The sequence below is a fragment of the Heteronotia binoei genome, chromosome 2, assembly GCF_032191835.1.
Source record: "Heteronotia binoei isolate CCM8104 ecotype False Entrance Well chromosome 2, APGP_CSIRO_Hbin_v1, whole genome shotgun sequence".
NCBI lineage: Eukaryota > Metazoa > Chordata > Lepidosauria > Squamata > Gekkonidae > Heteronotia > Heteronotia binoei.
Genome location: NC_083224.1, coordinates 42,231,917 through 42,253,873, shown reverse-complemented (window position 1 = coordinate 42,253,873; position 21,957 = coordinate 42,231,917). Strand labels below are relative to the sequence as shown.

At 45.2% G+C, this 21,957-nt stretch overlaps 1 long non-coding RNA gene across 1 annotated transcript; it reads left to right on the top strand.

Moving 5' to 3' along the window:
- The first annotated feature begins 1,075 nt into the window (after positions 1–1,075).
- Positions 1,076–1,416, top strand: LOC132567560 (uncharacterized). Its single transcript, XR_009555096.1, has 2 exons — positions 1,076–1,323; positions 1,367–1,416. It is a non-coding gene; the product is annotated as an uncharacterized LOC132567560 (long non-coding RNA).
- Positions 1,417–21,957: the final 20,541 nt, after the last annotated feature.

The following is a 21,957-nucleotide window of genomic DNA, read 5'->3' as shown; positions in this document are numbered from 1 at the left end:
TAAAAGTAGGTAGATTTTTTTTTTAATGTGGGCATATATTAATATATCAGCCAGGATACAGAGGGCTCGTCCAAGGAATTGTGTGCAGCCAGTGGAATTTTGGATTTTTGTTTTCTTTGAACATCTGGTCCTATGCCAATTCACAAACTGTGTTTGACTATCTTTGCTCTCAGATGCAGTTTGTGGGACTTGCTGTTCAAGAAAGACAAGTCCAAAACCCCTGTTCAGTGTGCAGAACTGATCAGACGGTCCTTAGGATCCTGGACATATATGTTGTGTGTGTGCGTGTGTGTGCATATATATATATTATACATATATGTATGTAACTCTCTCATAAGAGAGAGAGAGATCCTTAGGGCTTGTGCACACACTGTTATCCCTTGGTCACTACAGCAAGTGGTACCCACTGTGTTTACATGTAGGTGGCTGCAAGCCTACCTCCAAGAAATGACACTAAGTTATTCAGCAGAGCAGGAGTGAATCTGAAATGACCTGTGGCTCCAAAGCATTTTTGTGTACCCTGCCATCTTCTTCTAGAACCCTGAAGACCTCTGCTTTCAATGTATGTTTGTTTTTAAAGGAAGTTTCTATCTCCACCACTCCATGGGCTGGATCCAAAGTCATGTTTCCATGAGCACAAGGATTTCCACTCATGCAGCATCCTTTCCCTGCCTTCCTCTTCTACGGCAGCCTGAAATGCCCCCTAAATCTTGTTCCTGCAGGAATCCCTGTCTTCCAAGAACAGGATGGGGGGTATTTTGTGCAGCCATGGGAGGCAGGAGGTTGGTAAAACTGTGCTCCCCAGTGGAAATCCTTGTGCTCACCAGAAAGTCTAATCTGAATCCAAGCCTATAAATATAGTGCAACAGCAAAAACAAAAAGCATGCAGCTACCCTGCAAATCCAGAACCATGTGTATGCATTTAGTTAGTTTCTGAATATATTAACTTTCCCAATTAATTTCAATGGAGGAAATGCTTTCACACATATTATGGGGTTCATGCATGAATTGCTGCCTCCTTTAAGGTAAAGAGGAAAGATTTTGCAACAGATGGGGTGGGGAGGGGAACCTGGGTATACCTAATAGTGCCTCTGTCTACAAGGAGCTGCTGGATGAATGCAAATGTGTGTACAAATTCTGTTTTTTTTTGTTTTGTCTTTTAATTCCTAGGGTGAGCAGGGACAGGTTTACCTCAAGTTTGCATGCCTTCAAACATAGCATTTTGTTGTTAATTTTTTCCAGGTCTTACAGAAAAATAAGTGCACTTATCTCCACCACCATGATACTTAAATCACAAGTGTTCAAAACAAGACACACAAAAAAGTGTACAACAATTTATGTAATCTTGTCCAGGAGCTTCCATTAGTTGTTCTGCTGGATTATGTGCAATAATAAAACATTATTTTGCTCACATGACCAGTTGTGTGTTTTTAGATGAAGGGAAGGAAATGGTTCACCGGTTTTCTACATTTTTAAGCTTAAATAAACTATCCGCAGTCTGCTGAAATTTACAAAATGAAAATCACAAGTCACAAAAACTGAGCACAAGCCACTCAGAGTTAAGCATAGTTAAGGCCTGCAGATTTCAGTGGGATTTAGGCTTGCCAATCTCTAGGTCCCAGCGGAGGTTCTTCCACTTTCCCAGGCTGCTTCCCGCCCCCAGTCAGCTGGCCGGCGGGGGGAAGCCCCGCCCCCAGAGGACCATGTGCCTTTTTGTCCCTCTGGAGGCTTCAGTCTCCGATTGAAAGGCTTCCTCTTGGGATGGGGTGTCTGTGTTGCTGTGAAGAAGTTGGCAGCAACTCGTGAGTAGAGAGGCCAATTCCTCACTTCAGTCACCAGAAAGGGGGGGGGAGGAGAGGGAGGGAAACGTCTGCTGAGCACTTCATTATTCCCTATGTGGAGATTGATTCTCATAGGGTATAATGGGGAATTGATCTGGAAGTTTGGGGGCTCTGGGAGCTGTTTTTTGAGGTAGAGGCACCAAATTTTCAGTATAGTATCTAGTGCCTCTCCCCAAAGTACCCCCCAAGTTTCAAAACGATTGAACCAGGGGGTCCAATTCTATGAGCCCCAAAAGAAAGTGCCCCTATCCTTCATTATTTCCTATGGAAGGAAGACATTTAAAAAGGTGTGCTGTCCCTTTAAATGTAATGGCCAGAACTCCCTTGGAGTTCAATTATGCTTGCCACACCCTTGTTCCTGGCTCCGCCCCCAATGTCTCCTGGCTCCACCCCCAAAGTCCCCAGATATTTCTTGAATTGGACTTGGCAACCCTAGTGGGACTGCTAAGAAATACTGAAATTTCTCCCACTACCTGTAGGACTTACTAGTGCTTAGCTTTGTTGGGATCACACTTCAGGAGGCTTGGTTGTTTGTAGGTCAGGCTATTGGACACTGCTAATTATGGAAGACTGGTGAGATAGTGGGAATGTCTGTGGCCTAGTTTATAGGTCAGTATTTTCAAACACAAATAGGAAAGGAGGAGAGGATTGATCTGTTGGGTGCTGATGTCCCTAAAGGGCTTCTCCTCAGGATTGAGAAAGACTATATACCTTATTGCTATTTCTATGGGGATGGGCTGAGTCCCAGATGACATCATTATTGTCTGCTTTGACTGGCAGTGGCTCTTGGGGGGTCTCAGATGGTGGTGTGTTTTTTTTTTAACATCACCAACTACTTGATCTTTTTAACTGAAGATGCCAGGGATTAAACCTAGGACCTTCTGTGTGCAAAGCTGATGATCTTCCACTGAGCCACAGCCCCTTCTCGAGGGCTTTTTTTGTAGCAGGAACTCCTTTGCATATTAGGCCACACCCTCTTAATGTAGCCAATTCTCCAAGAGCTTACAGGGCTCTTAGTACAGGGCCTACTGTAAGCTCCAAGAGGATTGGCTACATCAGGAGGGTGTGGCCTAATATGCAAAGGAGTTCCTGCTACAAAAGAAGCCCTGCGGATCAGCTGTCAGTTCACAGCTCTAGCTCAACCTCAGGTTCAAGACCTAACTGTCCGTCAGGGAAACTTAGATGAGAATGTCAGTTCCTATTCAGAATCCAATGTTCAAGTTAGTATAGATACCCTGAACTCTTTTTGTATCTGAAAATAAAATCTCCCTGAAGGCAGTCGATGCCATTCTACTCCTCAGCCTAAGCAGATCTGATCTTCAAAATTGGATGGAAAGATAGCAGAATGGAGCTTGATCCAGATGCAGCCATGTTAGTCTGAAGCAGTAGAACAAATGTAGACTTCAGTGGCACCTTCAAGAACAACAAAAGTTTATTTATTTATTCCGTAACTTATATCCCGCCCTTCCCACAAGTGGCTCAGGGCGGCTTACAACAAATTCATATTCAAGGTATGAACTTTTGTGTGCACATGCAGTTCCTCGGATACAGTTCATATATATAGGTAGAGGCCTCTACATGGGAGAACAGTAAATTAGCATACAAAAAGGATGACTTGACATATGCAAAGACTAAACAGCAATAACAAGCTAAGTTTATCAGCTATGCATTTGGATTTAATTATTGGGGTGGGGGGAAACAGTGGAGCAATACATATGTCAAAGTAGGAGACTAATGTGTAAAAGTAGCCTTAATTGTTAGGAGACTCCATTGTTACGACCGCAAGAACGGAGTTTGCTAAATAGTGCATTCGCAAAGTCTCATGTAATCTCAGATAACAGGTTTTGAGAAGACCGTTCCGTGCCTGACACCTTGGGGAATGGCTGCTAGTCACAAGAGATTCTGTATAAGTCCATTTAACTGCATGTAAGTTTAAATGGTTCATGATTAAATAGAAATCATAACTTCAGTTCAGTTGAAAGTTGACAAGCTGTGGCATCTTGAAGCACATTTTCCTGCCAAGAGAGGGCACTTGAATAGAATTCAAAGTAGTGATTTCAGTCAATGGCCTTGAGTAGGTGGTATACAGAAGACGAAGAAGGGTATGCAGCTGCCTCTGTCAAGATCACAAGTAACAGGCTCACATAACTTGCAGCCTTCCTTAGCGGGAAAGGAGACTTCATCCTAAAACAAGGTAGGGAATTTGAGGTGACCAATGAAGGAACATAGGAGAGTTCTCCCTTTCCCCACCTCCCACTGATCACTGTGAGATGATACGGCAAGGATAAGATTCCATGGTTAATACTCTAGAGAGATTCCAGTCCAGAAATACCAGGTGCAATGGAGTAGAAGATAGGCTGTAAAATAGCTCAAGGGTAGAAAGTCAGCCCTGCCAAAGACAAGCCATTACCTCCCACAGTAGCCCGATAATGAATTTGTGCTGTAGAGCCCTCTGCTGGAAATGAGATGCCATTGCAGAATGCAAAGCTCCAGCTCGAAGGTACCAGTGCTAAACATTCCTATGCTACAGCAGAAAAACCCAAATGGTTGATGTTCAGCTGTCTCTGCATCTATCAGTGCCATTCTGAGCAGAGTTAGGCTGAATTCAGATGGCCAATTTGAGCCAACATAGGCACGGCCCCCAGGTGGATTAAAAAAGCAAGGTCAGACAGGCACAGCTGCCACCTGTCCCGCTCTCGAATGTCTCTGAGACTTGGGAAGTGGTAGCAAATTCTTCTGCTGCATTCTGTCTGTCTTTCTAGGCGTCTGAATGAGGGAATGCGCAAGTGAGGTGAATTGGTGGCATGAACCTGCCAGTCTGCTCTAGACACTCACTGGCATTCTTTTTTTAAAAAAACTGCCCAGAGCACATGTGAACATGGCTATTGAAAATGTAAGGTGGAAAAAAACCCAAACTGCACAAAGGAAATGGCAGGCAACAACCATGTGAATGCACCAAAGCCCCCCTAGTGTGATATATGGGAGCATCACAAGGGAGCATCTGGTCAGGATTTGGCTGCACCATTTTGGGGTGGCACAGTTTGGGATGCCTCTGGTGCATGCAAAGCTGCCTGTCTGTACCCAGCCTTACACTGTACTAAGACCACTGACTTCCTTGAACTTTGAATGGTGCAACTCTGCCTAGGGTGGCATGGTTTATGCCATTTTTGATCCACTATCAATGACAAGAAAGCCTACAGAAAAACCCACTTTGCATAAGAGCATCATGTGATTCCCCAAAAAACTCTCCAATTCTGTGACCAGAAAGCCAATATTCTGCTATTGGACTTTGCAGCTTTATGCGTTTGTCTAAAGCTGGTACATTTCCAGTTAGAATTTTGGATCCCTTTAGAAGAAGGGAACATGTGTTGTTTGTTTTGAAGGGAGGAATGACACCACATTTTTCCTGCGTTTTAAATTAGTCTTTACTTCAAGTGTTTTACTCCCTTCTGGTTTAGCTATTGTGGTACTTAGCATTTTTCTGTATTACATTCTGCATATGGGAAGTATGGCAGCATGGTCTAGTCCAGGGGTGGCCAAACTATGTGGGAGTCATGTGTGGCTCTTTCACACATATTGTGTGGCTCTTGAAGCCCCCACCACCCTGTCAGCTGGCTTGGAGAAAGCATTTATCTCTTTAAGTCACTTCTCCAAGGCAAACCAGGTGGTGTTGATTTCTTTTCACCTCTCCCACCACTCCATCTTCCTTCCTTCCTTCCTTCCTTCCTTCCTTCCTTCCTTCCTTCCTTCCTTCCTTCCTTCCTTCCTTCCTTCCTTCCTTCCTTCCTTCCTTCCTCCCTCCCTCCCTCCCTCCTTACCTTCCTTCTGCAGTTCTCAAATGTCTGCCATTTATTCTATGTGGTTCTTATGTTAACTAAGCCCAGTAAGCTAAGCAGTGGCAGTACTTGGAAGGGAGACCACCAAGGAAGGCTCTGCAGAGAAAGTCAATGGCAAGCCACCTCTGCTTCTCAATTGCCTTGAAGGCCCCTCACTAGGGTCACCAGAAGTTGGCTGAGATTTGACACACACACTTTCTGCACATACCATGCTTGCTTCACAGCTGCTATTGTGTCCAACAGTTTCAAAGACCTATGGGAGTTCCATAGTATCCATCCCAGTTCAGAGGCAGCAGATGGAGAATGCGCAACAAGGACTTGCCCAGTATGACTATAGCTGAGACTAGGGCTGTCAATTCAGAAAATGTTTACCGAATATTTACTGAATAGAGCTGTTTCAGTAAATATTCGGAAATAGGTATTCTGTATAGGCTTTTGAGCTTATTTTGTATTTCCGAATACCTGATTTCCGAATATTTACTGTACTATTTGGAAATATTCAGTAAAGTTATTCCTTCCATTGTTTTCAATAGGGAAAGGCAAAAGGCAGTCTGTGATTGCCTTTCCCTGGCCTTTTCCTGCCTCTGGCTGGGGTGAGAGGGAGGGAGGGAAGGTGTCAAGCACGAGTAGTTTCAATAATAGAGTCCTTTGTTAGGGTTCAAATGAATTTATTTATTTAACTCCAAGTTGCATACAGAACATTGTCTTTGAGAAGACTGAGAAATCAGAGGTTACAGGATGTTATATAGGGTATCATAAAGTTACAAACACACACTATTGGAATCTGGGGTTCAAAGGACAAAGCAGTAATTTTCCTCTACCTAGCAATAGCCTTCTAACACCAACCCATAACCAAGATAAGGCCTGGGATGAAACGGGGGAGTTAGGGCACTGAGACACAGCTGGACAATTCCGTTAGATAAACATCCTTTGCCAGATGGCTGCAGGGACGTGAGAAAGGGGCTGTAGGTAATGGAGAATAACCAGGGCTCTTACTTGACAATACTTCAGCCATCTTAGGGGGAGAATAACCATGCTTGACAGAAGGAGGCCTCTGACCAATCAGAGACATGCATTTCTGCAAAGTGTAACTTTGTGGCTTTGCAGGACCCTGCAGGGCTGTTTCTGTTGTGCAAAGCAAGGGGAAGGGAGAAACTGCAATTCTCCAATGGAATTGCATGTTTTCCCACGCAAGCCAATCAGAGAACAGAACAATTTATTTTCAAACTGTTCTGTTCTGTCCATGGGCAGAGAGAGGGTATTTATTTACCATCTATTGCCCCCTCCACTCCATTGCTGTTTCTGTTGCCATAGAGAGACTGTGAGCTGGTGTTGAGCCTCTGCTGCTTTGGCAAAGTGCTCCGCTGCTCTGCTCTCTGTGGCCTGGTGTGGTGATCCTGATCCTGAATCCTGGACCTGGACTTCAGCATCTGACTGGGTGAGATCCTTCCTCTTTTTCCTTATTGTGGGGAAGGGGATTGGGGAATTTTTATAAGCAGATTTTTGTTTCTATCTTCAGAAAACCTGTTTTCCTCCTGCTTAGGTGTCTGGATGGTTGGGGGGGGGGGGGTTGGGGGGGGGGTGGCTCTGGCTTGGCCTGGCCTGGCTGGGATTGTTTGTTTTAATCACATTATAATTTTAATATATTGCCTAGTTTGTTAAAATTATTTTTGCTCTGCTCTGCTGTTTTGGGCCTCTGGTTGTCTGCTTTGGTTCCTTGGCACAGGCCATTTTTCTGTGGCCTGAGTGTCTACCTGGACTCTGGTTGCTGTGCTTGTGGGCCTTTGGTAGCCTGGTTTGGTGGTCTCTTGGCAAAGGCCATTTTCCCTGCCATTCTCCTGTGGCCTCAGTGCCTAGCCTACCTGGTCTGGTTGGTGTGCTTTGGGCTTTTGGGTGGGTTGGGGGGGAGGGCTGGTAACCCTTCCTGGTCTCTGCTCTGTTGGTAGCCTGGTTTGGTGGTCCCTTGGCAAAGGCCTTCTTTGCCTGCCATCTTCCTGTGGCCTAAGTGCCTAGCCTACCTGTGTGTTCCGTGGCAGGGAAGCTGGCATCTGGGTGAGAGACCAGCATGGTTGGTGTGCTTGGCCAGCTCTCCCTGTGTTGTTTGGGGCAGGGCTGGAGAGCTGGCATCTGGGTTTGCTGCAGCCCGATCTGCAGAGTAGACATTGACCAGATTGTGTTTTGTGTGGCATTGAAGTTGGCAACTGGGTTTATGTTGGTGCCAGGGTGCATATAGAGTAGATAGATGAATGTAGTGCATTGGGGTCCTATAGAGATTCTCTGATTTGAAATTAGGTTTGGCTTTGGGTGCCCCAGGAATTGGACCCCCGTGGTCCAATTTTTTTTTTTTTTGGCCTTGTAGGTTTTGTGTGGGACAGTGCCCTGAAGCTCTCCCCAAAACCCCCTGCTCCCAGAGCCACTTTCCCCACAATAATTACAGTGGGGGAAATGGCTAATTGTTTTTTTCTCACCATTGTTTTTTTCTCATCATTGTTTTTTTGGGGTGCCCACAGATAGGTGCAGTCTTTTTGGGCCATGGGGGTTGCATGTGGGAGAGACCCCTGCAGGTTCCTTGCAGTTTTGGGGGTTCTCCCTCAAACCCTCTTCTGGCCAGAGTTACTTTTCCCACAGCAATTATAGTGGAGGAAGTGGCTAATAGGGCTTTCCCCAGCAAAATGGACCTTTTAGGGAGCCCACAGACAGCGACCCCCTGGCCCAATCTTTTTGGGACTTGGGCGTTTTGTAAGGGAGAATCCCCTGCAGGTTCCTTGCAGTTTTCTGGACTCTCCCTCAACCCCACTGCCCCCCAGCAGCCTTTGATTATGCCCTATGTTGCCATTGACTGCTATGGCCCATAGGGTATAATGGTGGGATAGGGGCACCCTCTTTGGGTGCCCTTGGAATGGGACCCCCTAGCCCAATCTTTTTGGGACATGGGGTTTTTTTTTAGGGGAGAGTCCCCTGCAGGTTCTCTGCAGTTTCAGGGGCTCTCCCTCAACCCCGCTACCCCCCCAGCAGCCTTTGATTATACCCTATGTTGTCATTGAGTTCAATGGTCCATAGGGTATAATGGTGGGATAGGGGCACCCTCTCTAGAATGGGAAACCCTAGCCCAATCTTTTTGGGACTTGGGAGTTTTGTAGGGGAGAGTCCCTTGCAGGTCTTCTGTAAATTTGGGGGCTCTTCCTCAAACCCCCTCCCCTCCAGGGGGCTTCCAATATACCCTATTATGCTATTGACTTCAATGGCCCAAAGGGTATAATGGGAGCCAAATATCGTATATATCCGAATATAGAGGTATATTCAGATATATCCGAATATCCTATTCAGAAATATCCGGAATACCGAAAATGTTATTTCCGAATATTTCCGAATCCGAATATTACCAAAAAAATTTTCTGTTGACAGCCCTAGCTCAGACAACCACCTTGTACCAAAGTACACATAATCAGCCCTAGGCAGGCCCATAGCCATGGGGGGTCATGGCCCCTCTACCCAACCCCCCCCCCCTTGGACCTTTATGGCCCCTACTTTCCCTGGCCCCTGCTTTCTTTGCTGGCACTTTTCTCCCTACGGCTCTGGTGACCCCCTCCATGTGGCACCTCCCCCTCCCTCCCACCCAGCCACCCACTGACCCACCGGAAGAAAAATAAAGAGACTCCTTCCTAGGGTTCTTGCAAGTGCCCTCCGCCCCTGCCGATCATGTGATCAGCTGGAAAAGCCGCTCTGAAGCCGGCAGTATCTACACCTGCTTTCCGGTGTGATCAGCAAGTCCAGCGCTGAACTTACTGATCGCGCAGGAAAGCAGACATAGATATCACCAGCTTCAGAGCAGCTTTTCCAGCCAATCACGTGATCGGCGGTGGGGGGGGCACCTTGCAAGAGCCCCAGAAGCCCGCTCTTTATTCTTTTGCTCAGCGGGTGGCTGGGTGGGAGGAGGCGCATGGAGGGGGCAGGGCCGGGCCAGAGCCGCTGGGAGAAAAGTGGAGGCGGAGAGAGTGGGGGCTGCCAGAGGAGGGGACCCCTCCATCCAAAATTTTTTTCCGTGAGCCCCCCCCAACCATAATTTTCTGGCTGTGGGCCTGGCCCTAGGGATGCAGAAAAGTAGGTTCCACAGTCCCTCCCTGCCTTGGAATGCAAACTTCTCTGAAACCATTTGAGTTCTCTTGGGCTTTGGAGGGTGCAAGTAATTTTCCAGCCAGGGATTGAGAACAGGGCCCAGCTGCTTTATTTTCTCAGGGTCATAACAACCAGACTTCACTTCTAGGTGAACTGTAACATTTCCAGGCATGTTAAGACCCAACCCCAACCCCAGTCATTCTAAATAGGGGAGACAGAACAAAATGCTTGAGGGCATTGAAGCAAATGACCATCCGACCATCCCTGCTTTAAGGCCCACTTTGAACACGATGCCATGTTTGCAGTCAAAGTAGCTAGAAGGGATTGGTTTTTAAACAAACGATTTTCTAAAAGCAAATTCCTGTTCTATAAACAGAAACTGTCATGTTGCAAATTTGAATCTAGGTTCTTAAATAAAACTTTAGTTGGGGTGCAACAGTGCTCCAGGTGGGGATAGTGTACACATCCTCGCCACAGCCCCATATTCTCTGCCAGCATGGAAGAACACCAGAGCCAGAAATCTACTGGTGTTTTAGAATCACCACTTCCAGCACAGAAGAAGAAGAAGACCATAGATTTATACCCTGCTCTTCTCTTCTCTCTGAATCAGAGACTCAGAGCAGCTTAAAAAGGTAAAGGTAAAGGTCATCGCCTGTGCAAGCACCAGTCGTTTTCGACTCTGGGGTGACATTGCTTTCGCAACGTTTTCACAGCAGACTTTTTACGGGGTGGTTTCCATTGCCTTCTCCAGTCATCTACACTTCCCCCCCCCCAGCAAGCTCGGAAGGATGGAATGCTGAGTCAACCTTGAGCCAACTACCTGAACCAGCATCTGCTGGGATCGAACTCAAGTCGTGAGCAGAGGGCTCCGACTGCAGTCCTGCAGCTTTACCACTCCGCGCCACGGGGCTCTTCAGAGCGGCTTACAATCTCGTATATCTTCTCCCCCACCACAGACACCCTGTTGTTGGGATCCCTTTAGGAGAAGGGAGCATGTGTTGTTTGTTTTGAAGGAAGGAACAGTAAGAGTCCAATACAGACCCTCCCACTGCAGAGACCAGTTCCGGATGGGTCAGCTTCCCTGTTTCTCACCATTCTTGGGAACAGGGTCCATGATAGCCATCGCTGAGTGGGTAGACAATAATCTCCTGGCTTCTTTCTCCAACTTTCTTTCTCTCCTTAACTTGCATTCCCCACAGACTCCAGTGAAGAAAAATGGTGACCTGCTTTTTTCTGTAACTCCCGGAGCTTTATACCAAGTCACAAGCTATACCGATGAATGTTGATCAAGTTTTGCAGGCACTTCTTCGTATTTCTGTACGATGCATTTCTCTTCTTGTCCACTGTCATCAATGTCTGATACTGCCTTAGTCTAATTTCTCTAAAAAATTACTTTTGCTTTGATACAAGGCTGTCCCTTTGGATTTGCATGGCTCACCTGGGACTGAAGACAGCCCGAATACTATTCTCCATGGGGCAAAGGGCTTTGCGGTGGAAAACCCAGCCGATTCTGAAACTGCTATATATTCAACGGCATTGAACAATGGCCTCTAAGGTACAGACCAATTAGCCTTCTCTGTGCCAGAGACTAATACAAGCTCTGTCTGAACATTTGAGCACCTTAGCTTCCCCATTTCATCCAGAACCTTGTTTCATTTGCTTTTATGGGGATTTTTTTTTCTGTTTTATTGCCTCTGTCTTTGTTGCTTGGCTTCTCTGATCTACTTGGATTAAGTGAGTTGGAAAAGCAACTCAGCTTTAATACTTACTTTTGATGATCTAGAGGCGCTCCGCGCACTGATCTGAGCATCTGATTTGCCGGAGGAAGGTCTCCCTTCTGCACTGGCAATGAATAAGCTAGCAATCGATCAAGCGTAGGCATGAAACACCACTCCTATATTCCTTTACTTCCTTCTTGAAGCATCTCCAGGGCTTATTAGCAAATCAGATGCTCTGGCTGCATTTCACCTGCTGGGAACATAGGCTGAGATCATAAATGGGTTGTTACACAATCATAGCTCTTTCCTCTCTGAACATCTGAAAGCACTTCACTTTCAAACAAACTTTATTCACACTCAATGGATCGTTGCCCGTCTCTGACAATCAAGCCTCCTTCTCCAAAGCGGGTTACAGCAGGCGATTAATACAGCTACAACACAACACATCTGCTGTAAGAATGAAAACAGAAAACAGCTGCCTTAGCCAAAACTGTAAAGAAGGCGTATGGTATGCAGAATGCAATTATCCTCCTGGTTTTTAGGGTGGGTTTTTTTTTTTAACATACTAATATATCAGCAAAATTATATTCAGCAACCTCAAATGTGTACCATTTCACCATAGGCTGTTGTGTCTTTCTCTGTGTGTTTTTATATAATCATTTAAAAGAGAAAAGAGTACTTCAGGCATTCAAGACTTTCCCTCTTGTTGCATCTGTCAGTCTCCGGAGAGGCATTAATATGGAGAGTGTCCTACTTTGCACCTGACTCAGTTCTGCTGCTGAACGGCAGATCTGGCCTTGAAAGCAGCTTTGATAAAATACCACTTGGGAACCACCCGTAGGCAGCTCTGAGATACAGCAGGGCATAGCTTTACTAAAGAAAGATTTTCAGGATCCTGGCAATGCATTTTCTCAGTCAGTTCCCGGCAGTTGCATTTCAGGTATCAATATTTTGGGCCATCTGTTATATTTGCATGATTGACAAGGGGTGAACTGGCCATTTTGCTTAGTGGGGAAGTTCTTGGTGGTTTGCTGCCCTGGAGGTTCACTGACAGCCAGGAGCAAGCAGCTGTTTGGGCAGCATTGATGGAGCCACTTGGTTCAGACCCTTCAGGATGATGGTGCCAAATTACCCAGCAACAGTGCAGGAGGAGGCAACCAAGAACCATGCCTGTCACTGGCATCACTCCCTGGGCCTGAACTGCATGGCCCCTTCAGTGCCGGCTCACAGCACCATAAGAGTTCCTCAGCATGGCTTACTTCTTGGGCCATTTTAATCCCCCACCCCTCCCTGACTATTGATACAGTCGATGCACATGAACGTTTATTTACATATATATGGTTAAGGGTGGCAGACTCTTATCTGGAGAACCGGGTTTGATTCCCCACTCCTACACATGCACCTGTTGGGTGACCTTGGGTCAGCCACAGTTCTCATAGAGCTGTTCTCTCAAGAGCAGTTCTCAGTCAGAGCCCCATCTACCTAACAGGGTGTCTGTTGTGGGGAGAGAAAGGGAAGGAGATTATAAACTGCTCTGAAACTCTGAGTGAAGGGCAAGGTATAAATCCAACTTTTTTTTTCTTCGTCTGCTCTCTCACAACAACCCTATGAATAGATCAGGTTAGGAATTTGTGACAAGCCCAAGGTAGAAGTAGGGATTCAAACCGAGATCTCCCAGGATCCTAGTAGTCTAACACTCTGTCCACTACACCACACCAGCATAGTGTTCATTCATATGTATTGTGCAAAGAAGATGTTGAATGTCTGATTGGTCCCAAAGGAACAGAAGTTTTCTTTGACCTCTGTGACAATGTACAATAACATATCCAACTTAGGTTGAGACTCCCTCCTGCTGCCTCTTGCACTGGTATTCAGAGGTTTGTTGTCTCTTTATATAGAAGCTCCCTTCAGTCACCATGACTAGTAGTCAGTCGCTGATGGACCTCTCCTCCATGAATATCTTAAATACCCTTTTAAAACCATCCATGCTTGTGACCATCACAACTTCCCCTGGCAGTGAATCCACACAGATTACTCATTCAGTAAAGAAATATTTCTTTTAGTGTGTCCTGAACCTATTCTCTGACAACTTCACTGGTTGCCCCCAAGTTTTAATACCATGGGAAAGGGACAAAACCATACTTAAATTGTGCTACCATTGACAACTGCAAATTCCATGATTTGCTGTTTGACACAACAAAATAGCATAGATGCAGTAAATCTGAAAAGAAGGAAAAGAAGAATTTGTTTTATACCCTGCCCTTCACTACCAAAAGGAATCTCAAAGCAGCTTACAATCACCTTGTCTTCTCCCTACAACAGACAACTTGTGAGATAGATGGGGCTGAGTGAGCTCTGAGAGAGCTGTGACTGACCCAAGGTCAGTCCACTGCTCTTAATCACTGCACCAAACTGGCTAGGCTAAAAGTCTGCACATTTTTACTGGCCATAATAGCCAGCCATAATTTGTATTCCATGTCTACTGCTGTGATAGGAGACTTCCCACTGGCCACCCCCAGTGTCCACCACTGCTCCATTGGCTGGTGGGAGAAAAATAAATGTAAAAATCTCTTGACAGGGAAAACCTGGACATGACATCACTCCACTTTAGGAATCACCAGACACGATGCACTCGTGCTGATGGTGGATCCCCACATCTCCATCTCTCTCCAACTTCTGTTGGTGGCAAACCCTATACCGTGGCAAACCGTTGCCTTGGAGGTCCAACAAGCATGGCATAGAGGGAAAGTCTTCCCCTCACATTTCCTCCTCACACTGGTATTCACAAGTTTACTGCCTCTGAACACTGAGATTGCCTTTAGGCCCCACAGCTAGTAGCCATCGATTGACCTGTCCTCCATGAATATGCCCAGACCCCTTTTAAAGCAAACTATCTTACTGGCCGGCATTATGTCCATGGGCATTGAATTCCACAATTCAATTATTCACTGAGTGAAGCACTTCCTTCTGTTTGTCCTGAATCTGTCACCTGTCAGCTCCAATGAATAACTTGAATTCTATAGCCGAGGGAGAAAATATTCTCTCCGCCCACTTTCTCCACACCATGCATAATTTTATAAACCTGTCTCCACTTGGTTATCCTTTTTTCTAAACTGAATGGTCCTTTCCTCATAGAAGCTCATGTACAGGACCCTGTACCTGACACTAGAAAATTCTTCCTTCTGGGAGCATTTTGTAAGCACTTGGATATTTTGGCCCCAAACCAGATCTGGTGGCATTACAGAACATGTTGCGTGGTCTGAAACAGCACAAGAGGCCCTGACATTCCCATTTCACAATACATTTGATGCACAACCCATGTGCTGCAATGAGGCATGCATCCCATCTATGCACATGTTTTCCAGTTTGCCCATGGGTCTCCATGGAGGGTGGTGGTTATGCTTTTTCTTTAGGTTTTCAAGAGTTTACTTAGGTACAACATTTTAAGAACTTCTATGGGCATGAATTAGAACAGACCCAGAAGACCTAAGGTACCAGTGTGGTTTCAAATTAAATTGCATAAACAGGCTGCACAAGAATCCATTGGGAATTATATATGGATTTTTTGTTTCAATTAATGAATGAGTTATGAATATGGTTATTGAATCAATGGATCTTTTGCTAAGTCATGTCATAAGGCAGAGTTAAGGTTAGAGCCCTAGCCAATCAAGGCCAGAATTGCCTTTGGGATTTGCAAAGAGGCTATCACCTTGATATTTAGCCTGCATAAAGGAATACTGTCTTTTGGAAGGGTTGCCAAGGCAACATATTTATCTATTTGTGATCCTCATGACTGCCTTGTGTTTATCACTGGTTCCCAGAAAGGCAGCATCAAGGAAAGAGACGTGGAGAAAGAAAAGAAACAATAATACAAACAGAAGCCTTTGTGACATCAAAGAGGTGTACAGGAAGAGTGGGGTAAGAAAAATGCAGCTGGTATAGAAATGTTTTGGAATTAATCTTCTTAACTCTCCCCTCCCATGTTTACTTTCATTGTGGGGATAGTTTTAAAAACAGAGTGTAGCTTATACAAGAAAAGCCCCAGTGGATTAGATCTTCTAGTCCAGCATCCTGTTTCTCACAAAGAAAATCCAAGAAGAAGGGAAGGGAGGCAAATAACTGTCACTGCTACTGCCCCTCTAAGTCTAATATTCAGAGTTACACTGTCTCTGAACATGGGCGTTTCAGCTAGCCATCATAGTAAATAGGCACTGATAGATCCAGGGTTTTTGTTTGTTTTTTTTTAGCAGGAACGCACAGAAATGCAGTTCCAGTTGGCTTGGAACCAGGGGATGTGGCTTAATATGCAAATGAGTTCCTGCTGGGCTTTTTTGTTTTAAAAAAGAAAGAAAGAGAAAGAAGTGGGGGAAAGAACAAAGCATGGAGAAATGGAATGGGGGTGAGGGGGAGAGAAATGGAACGAGGGGTGGGGAAATGGAACCAGGGAGGAGAAAAATATAAAGAAGGGGGGAAAGAAATAAAAAGAAGGGGGGAAAGAAAGAAAATAATAAAAAGAGAGAGACACTGTTACTCACCACCACATGCTGTTGAAGAAGAAGAAGAATGCAGATTTATACCCCGCCCTTCTCTCTGAATCAGAGACTCAGAGCGGCTTACAATCTCCTATATCTTCTCCCCCCACAACAGACACCCTGTGAGGTGGGTGGGGCTGAGAGGGCTCTCACAGCAGCTGCCCTTTCAAGGACAACCTCTGCCAGAGCAATGGCTGACCCAAGGCAATTCCAGCAGGTGCAAGTGGAGGAGTGGGGAATCAAACCCCATTCTCCCAGATAAGAGTCCATACACTTAACCACTACACCAAACTGGCTCTCTCTGGGAGGCCACCACATGAGGCAGCTTGGCTTTCCGACTGCAGCAGGCGACCCTAGTCAGGAGGCTGCCACTTCAGTGTGTCTGAGGTCCCCAAATGTGGCAGGTGACCCGGGCACCAGGAACGCCCCGCGTCTGCACAGCTGGGACCCCTGAATGCTGCAAGCAGTCTGGGTGCTGGAAGGCCGCTGCTTAAGCAGGGCAGAGCCCCCCGAACGTGTCAGGCAACCTGGGTGTTAAAATACTACCACTTGAGTGCGTCTGAGCCTCCCGAATGTGGCAGGTGACCCAGGCGACGGGAGGGCCCCGCATGAGTGCAGCTGAGCTCCCCAAATGCAGCAGGCTACCCGGGCAGTGGGAGGCTGCAGCTTGTGTATGACTGGGTCCTCCAAACATGGCAGGCGACCCGGGTGCTGGGAGGCTGCCGCTCATGCACAGGTGGGCTGTGCAAGGCAGCAGATGACCTAGGTGATAAGAGGCTCCACACCAGTGCAGCTCGGCCTTGAATGCAGCAGGTGACTGGAGCTAGGGCAAACTGGAATGCTAACAAAGGCAGCCGGAACACTTCCAAGGCCAGCTGGAACAGCATTCTGGTGCATTCCATTTCAAAAAAAGGCCTGGGGTAGCAGAGATATAAACTTTATAAAGGACACAGACAAACACAATTTTTTTTTAAAAAAAAACTTAAAACATTGGCACTCATTGCTCTTAAAGGTGCTTTCTTTGTATCTCTCCCATGGGATCCAGGGAACTGGGCAAAGGAAGTTCTGGCTCTTTCCTTCCTTCCCCAGGAGGCAAGGAGGGAGAGGAGTTTCAGCCAATAGAAGGAAGAGAGGCTTGACTCAGTAGCTCTGCTGTGTGATTGAGAGAGCCTGGAAAAAAAGCTCTGCCTTTCCCCCTTCCTCCCCAAGGGAGGAGCCTCAGCCAATGGAGAAAATAAGAGTTTTTGCTCTGTAGCTCCCGTGTGATAGAGCAACCCTTGCAAAGCAAGCTGTTATGCAGAAGGAAGCGAGAGAGCGCAAAGGAAGCAGATGACAGCCAGTTGCTTGGGGGCCTGATTCGGCCCCAGGGCGACATGTTTGACATTCAGGGCTTTTTTGAGCAGGAATGCACAGAAATGCAGTTCCAGCTGGTCAGGGGTGTGGACTAATATGCAAATAAGTTCCGTTTGGGCTTTTTCTACCAAAAAAGCCCTGTTGACACCCCTGCCTTAGGCCATGCCATGAGCTGTGAGAAGCAGACAAAAGCTATTTCCAGTAAAAAACATTTTTCTGATTAGAGAGCAGACTCACGTTTCTCTTCTTATGATGAAAATGGCCTCCTTAAACTTTTACTTCCCCCAAGCAGAAGAGCACAAAGACATTACTTCTTAATAATTCCCGCACCTTTAACAGCTTGAACTTTCTTTTGGGGAGGCGTATGGGTCACAGACAGGATCCTCCTTTCAAGCCAGACCTATCCTGACAAAAGCCGGGTGAAGAATCCGCTTCTCGTAGAACTTAAAGGCATCTGCCAGCCACACAATTGCCATCATTTTTGCAGTAACTCTGGGTAATAGCCTTAATAGGTACCGAAAAGAATCCTCTTCTTTTCTTACCAGTTCAACAAAAGGATGAGAGAAGGCTTTTATTTTTCTCACCCTGCCCCCTGCCGGATTTATTGTGCAGACCTCCAGAGGGTGAGAGGCTTGATGCATTACGCCACAGGAATTCAAATTGGTTTTCTTTTTCTGTGCTGGCAGACTCTAAACAGCCTATCTTCAAAAGACTACCCAAGTGAGCATAAGAGTATCATTGTCACAATAAACTTTGCTCACTGACTTTTCATATTGGGAATACAATTGTCCAGGGCTTTATTTCTGGGGGAATGCGGCAGAATGCAGTTCTGGAACCTCGTTGTGGAAACAAAATTCTCAAAACCTGTTTGAAAGTTTATGAGGGGCACTCGTGTGTTTCTCTTTCATTTCCTCTTGAGAGTTTTGGTACCTCTTTTCCCAGAAAAAAAGCCCTGTGGTTGTCTGTGAAATCTTTAGGCCGTTTATTTTTCTCCTCCCTTCCCCCATACGGCATTGTTTTTCAAATGTATCATTTGGATGAATTATATTTTGTTGTTCTCTAATGCTGTGATCCAGTTTTATTGCATTGTTTATTGTATGTGGTATCCTGGTCTTTACTATGTTGCTTTTATAATTCCAAAATCCTCATTGAGTAGCAATAACAAAGGCAGAAGATAAAGGAAGTAAACAATTAAGTAAAAGAAATAAACCTGTCCCAGCATCTCAAAAACATTCTTATATATTATTTCTACTATAAGTTATAGTAGAAAGAGGTTGCATGGATGGCTGCAAAAACAAAACCTAGCCCATGCATTACCCTTCATTAGAACCAATCTAAATAACACAGAATAATGCAGAGACCCCCAGCACTGGTGCCTGTGGACGCCATGGTGCCCATCAATACCTTTCCAGGCACCCATCATGTGTTTTTAGAAAGTGGGTGGGACCAAGTGAGGCTTTTGCCTAGCAAACCTTCTGATTGGCCACCGGAGAGTTCTTTGGTTGGGCTGATTTAAACAACAACAACAATGCTTTGGCAACAGCTGCCACCACAACACAAGGATCTTCAATGTGTGACTATTTTGTGGCTGGCTTTGCTTCCTGTGACAGCCATTTTGTGGGAACCATTTTTGTGGCTGCACCTATCACACTACTGCAGAATTCTAAAGGTGACTGCAGTCTCCAAAAGATTGGAGAAGGACCCCTGGAATAATGTGTATGTTCTTTCAAGCCATAAACTCACAGCCTGTGACACTTCCCCCCACCCCCCCATCCACTTTTGGATTTTGGTGCAAGTGTCATGGAGAACCTGAAAGTTTGCATTAGTTGGTACTAATGAAAGGCATTATGTGGCTTTTGTTTATGAATTAAATAGAGCATATTTTTTTAGCTGCCCATATTGTAAGGTGGCTCGTGAGGAGATTATTTCTCCATTATTGGATAAGATTCTCATTTTTACCAAAAAAGCTAAGCTTAATTATCTTTTATGTTATGAGAACCCAAGGATTATGTACCAAGTAGCCAATTTCTGTGTGTTGGTACTCAGGCTACAGAAACTGCATTGTATCCAAGTTTAAATTTTATTAGATTATGTATAAATGTTATCATGTAAACTGTAAAACTGATTATATGTTGGTCAGATGACCATAATAATAAAAAAAATGAACTGAACTCAGGTCTCTCACTAGTCCTACTTGGACATTTCAACCACTGCTCTACACTGACACTTTGTAGGTTATCTGTATATTTCTCTCAGCAATGCAGCTGCAGGAGCCATCTGAGGGTGAGGAAATAACAACGGGAGGGGAAATATCTACTTGGTACCAAAGGCAGTACCAAAGAAGAAAGGCTAATGTGAAATTGCCCTGTTCTACTTTTCCTTCTGGAATCAACAAATCAAAACTTGCATCTTCCCCAAGTGTTTCATTAATTAATGCTGGCTTTGCATAATTAGACCAGTATAATCAGTATCTCTGCATCTTTAATTAAACTCCTCTTAGGGACCATCAGTGTCCTGCTGGACTGCAAAATTCTGCTCATCACAACAGTCAGATTCAGAGAGCTGTGCACATTCAGCTCCATGAGAACAGAAGACTCTTTGGCATCTCAAAATGGGGAGAGGGGCTGAGAATCCTGCAGACCATAATCCCAAATTCTCTACAGGGAGTTGGTAATTGTATTTATAGGCTGTTCAAAAACTACTCATCAAGACTTACGCTCTGCGAGATCTTATGGGTATTGTCTTTATTTCTTTCACAGAAGAAAGTACAATCCAGCGGGAAACGCAAGACACTTCCATTGCTAATAACTCACGCACTACACTTTATGTGCAAATAGTTCCTGGTTTTTAATATCTGTTCCTTCAACAAACTTGTCAGGAAGGTCTTTATAATTGATGTCTTGCAGATAGGAAATCTGAATCAAAACTAGGGTTGTCTACCTACATGGAGAAAAATATCCTATTTCATTAATACAGGCTTAACGTCAGGATAACGGGCAGCTGAAGCTTTTCATGGCTTAGAAGGAAATAGCACTAGCAACTAAATAACAGCCAATTAAGTCCTTATTAAAAGGACAGGGCATTTTTTTCTCCAGGCCAGTTGGCAGCTCTGATAAGATCTTACCAGTGAAGTACATGGATGCCACTGTGATGACTTTGGAACACATTTATTTATTTACTTACTTACTTACATTACATTATTTATAATCTGCCTTTCTCACTGAGTCACACAGAGCAATTCAATAAAATCAACAGGATGGGACAGACAATAAACAATGAAATAGGATTGGGTTGTAGGACCAACCATACATTTTTAAAAAACAGAACCAAAGCAAAGTCAGTTGTTAACATGATGCTCAGGGCTTTTTTGGTAGCAGGAACTCCTTTGCATATTAAGCTACAGGAGGATTGGCTACATCAGGGGTGTGTGGCCTAATATGCAAAGGAGTCCCTGCTACAAAAAAAGCCCTGCATTAAATGATGCAGAATTACATACTGGGATCCCATCTATAGCAAACTATGTACAATAGTATATTATTTATAGTATATAATTTATCAAAGTAACTTTGTGAGTTGTCTTGTACAGTGTTACACTATTGTCTCCATAGAAAGGCCCTCTTGAATCCAAAGTTTGTGGAAAGCCAGGAGACTTCCTGACCTCCTCAGGTAGACCATTCCAGAAGGTGGGGGCCACAACAGAGATGCACATGTATGGGCATCTGTTGATTTTGCCCATTTGCAGGTTGGCACCTGCAGAAGGCCCTGCTCAGAGTGAAGTTGACATAGATAGGGGGAGAGACACATGAAGCTGACATGTTGAAACAGACCATCAGTCCATCAAAATCAATATTGTCTACTTAGACTGGCAGCAGCTCTCCAGGACAGAGTCCCCAGCCAAGGTCTTTCTCATCCCCTATTACCTTGTCTTTTTAAGAACATAAGAGAGCCATGTTGGATCAGGCCAGTGGCCCATCCAGTCCAACACTCTATGTCACACAGTGGCCAAAAAACCCAAGTGCCATCAGGAGGTCCATCAGTGGGGCCAGGACACTAGAAGCCCTCCCCTTGTTGCCCCTCCCAGGCATCAAGAATACAGAGTATCACTGCCTCAGACAGAGAGTTCCAACAATACGCTGTGGCCAATAGCCACTGATGGATCTCTGCTCCGTATGTTTATCCAATCCCCTCATGAAGCTGGCTATGCTCGTAGCCGCCACCCTCTCCTGTAGCAGTGAATTCCATGTGTTAATCACCCTTTGGGTGAAGAAGTACTACCTTTTATCCGTTTTAACCCGACTGCTCAGCAATTTCATTGATTGCCCATGAGTTCTTGTATTGTGAGAAAGGGAGAAAAGTACTTCTTCCCCTACTTTCTCTATCCCGTGCATAATCTTGTAAACCTTTATCATGTCACTCCTCAGTGGACGTTTCTCCAAGCTAAAGAGCCCCAAGCTCTTTCTTCATAGGGAAAGTATTCCAAACCTTTAATCATTCTAGTTGCCCTTTTCTGCACTTTTTCCAATGCTATAATATCTTTTTAGAGGAGCGGTGACCAGAATTG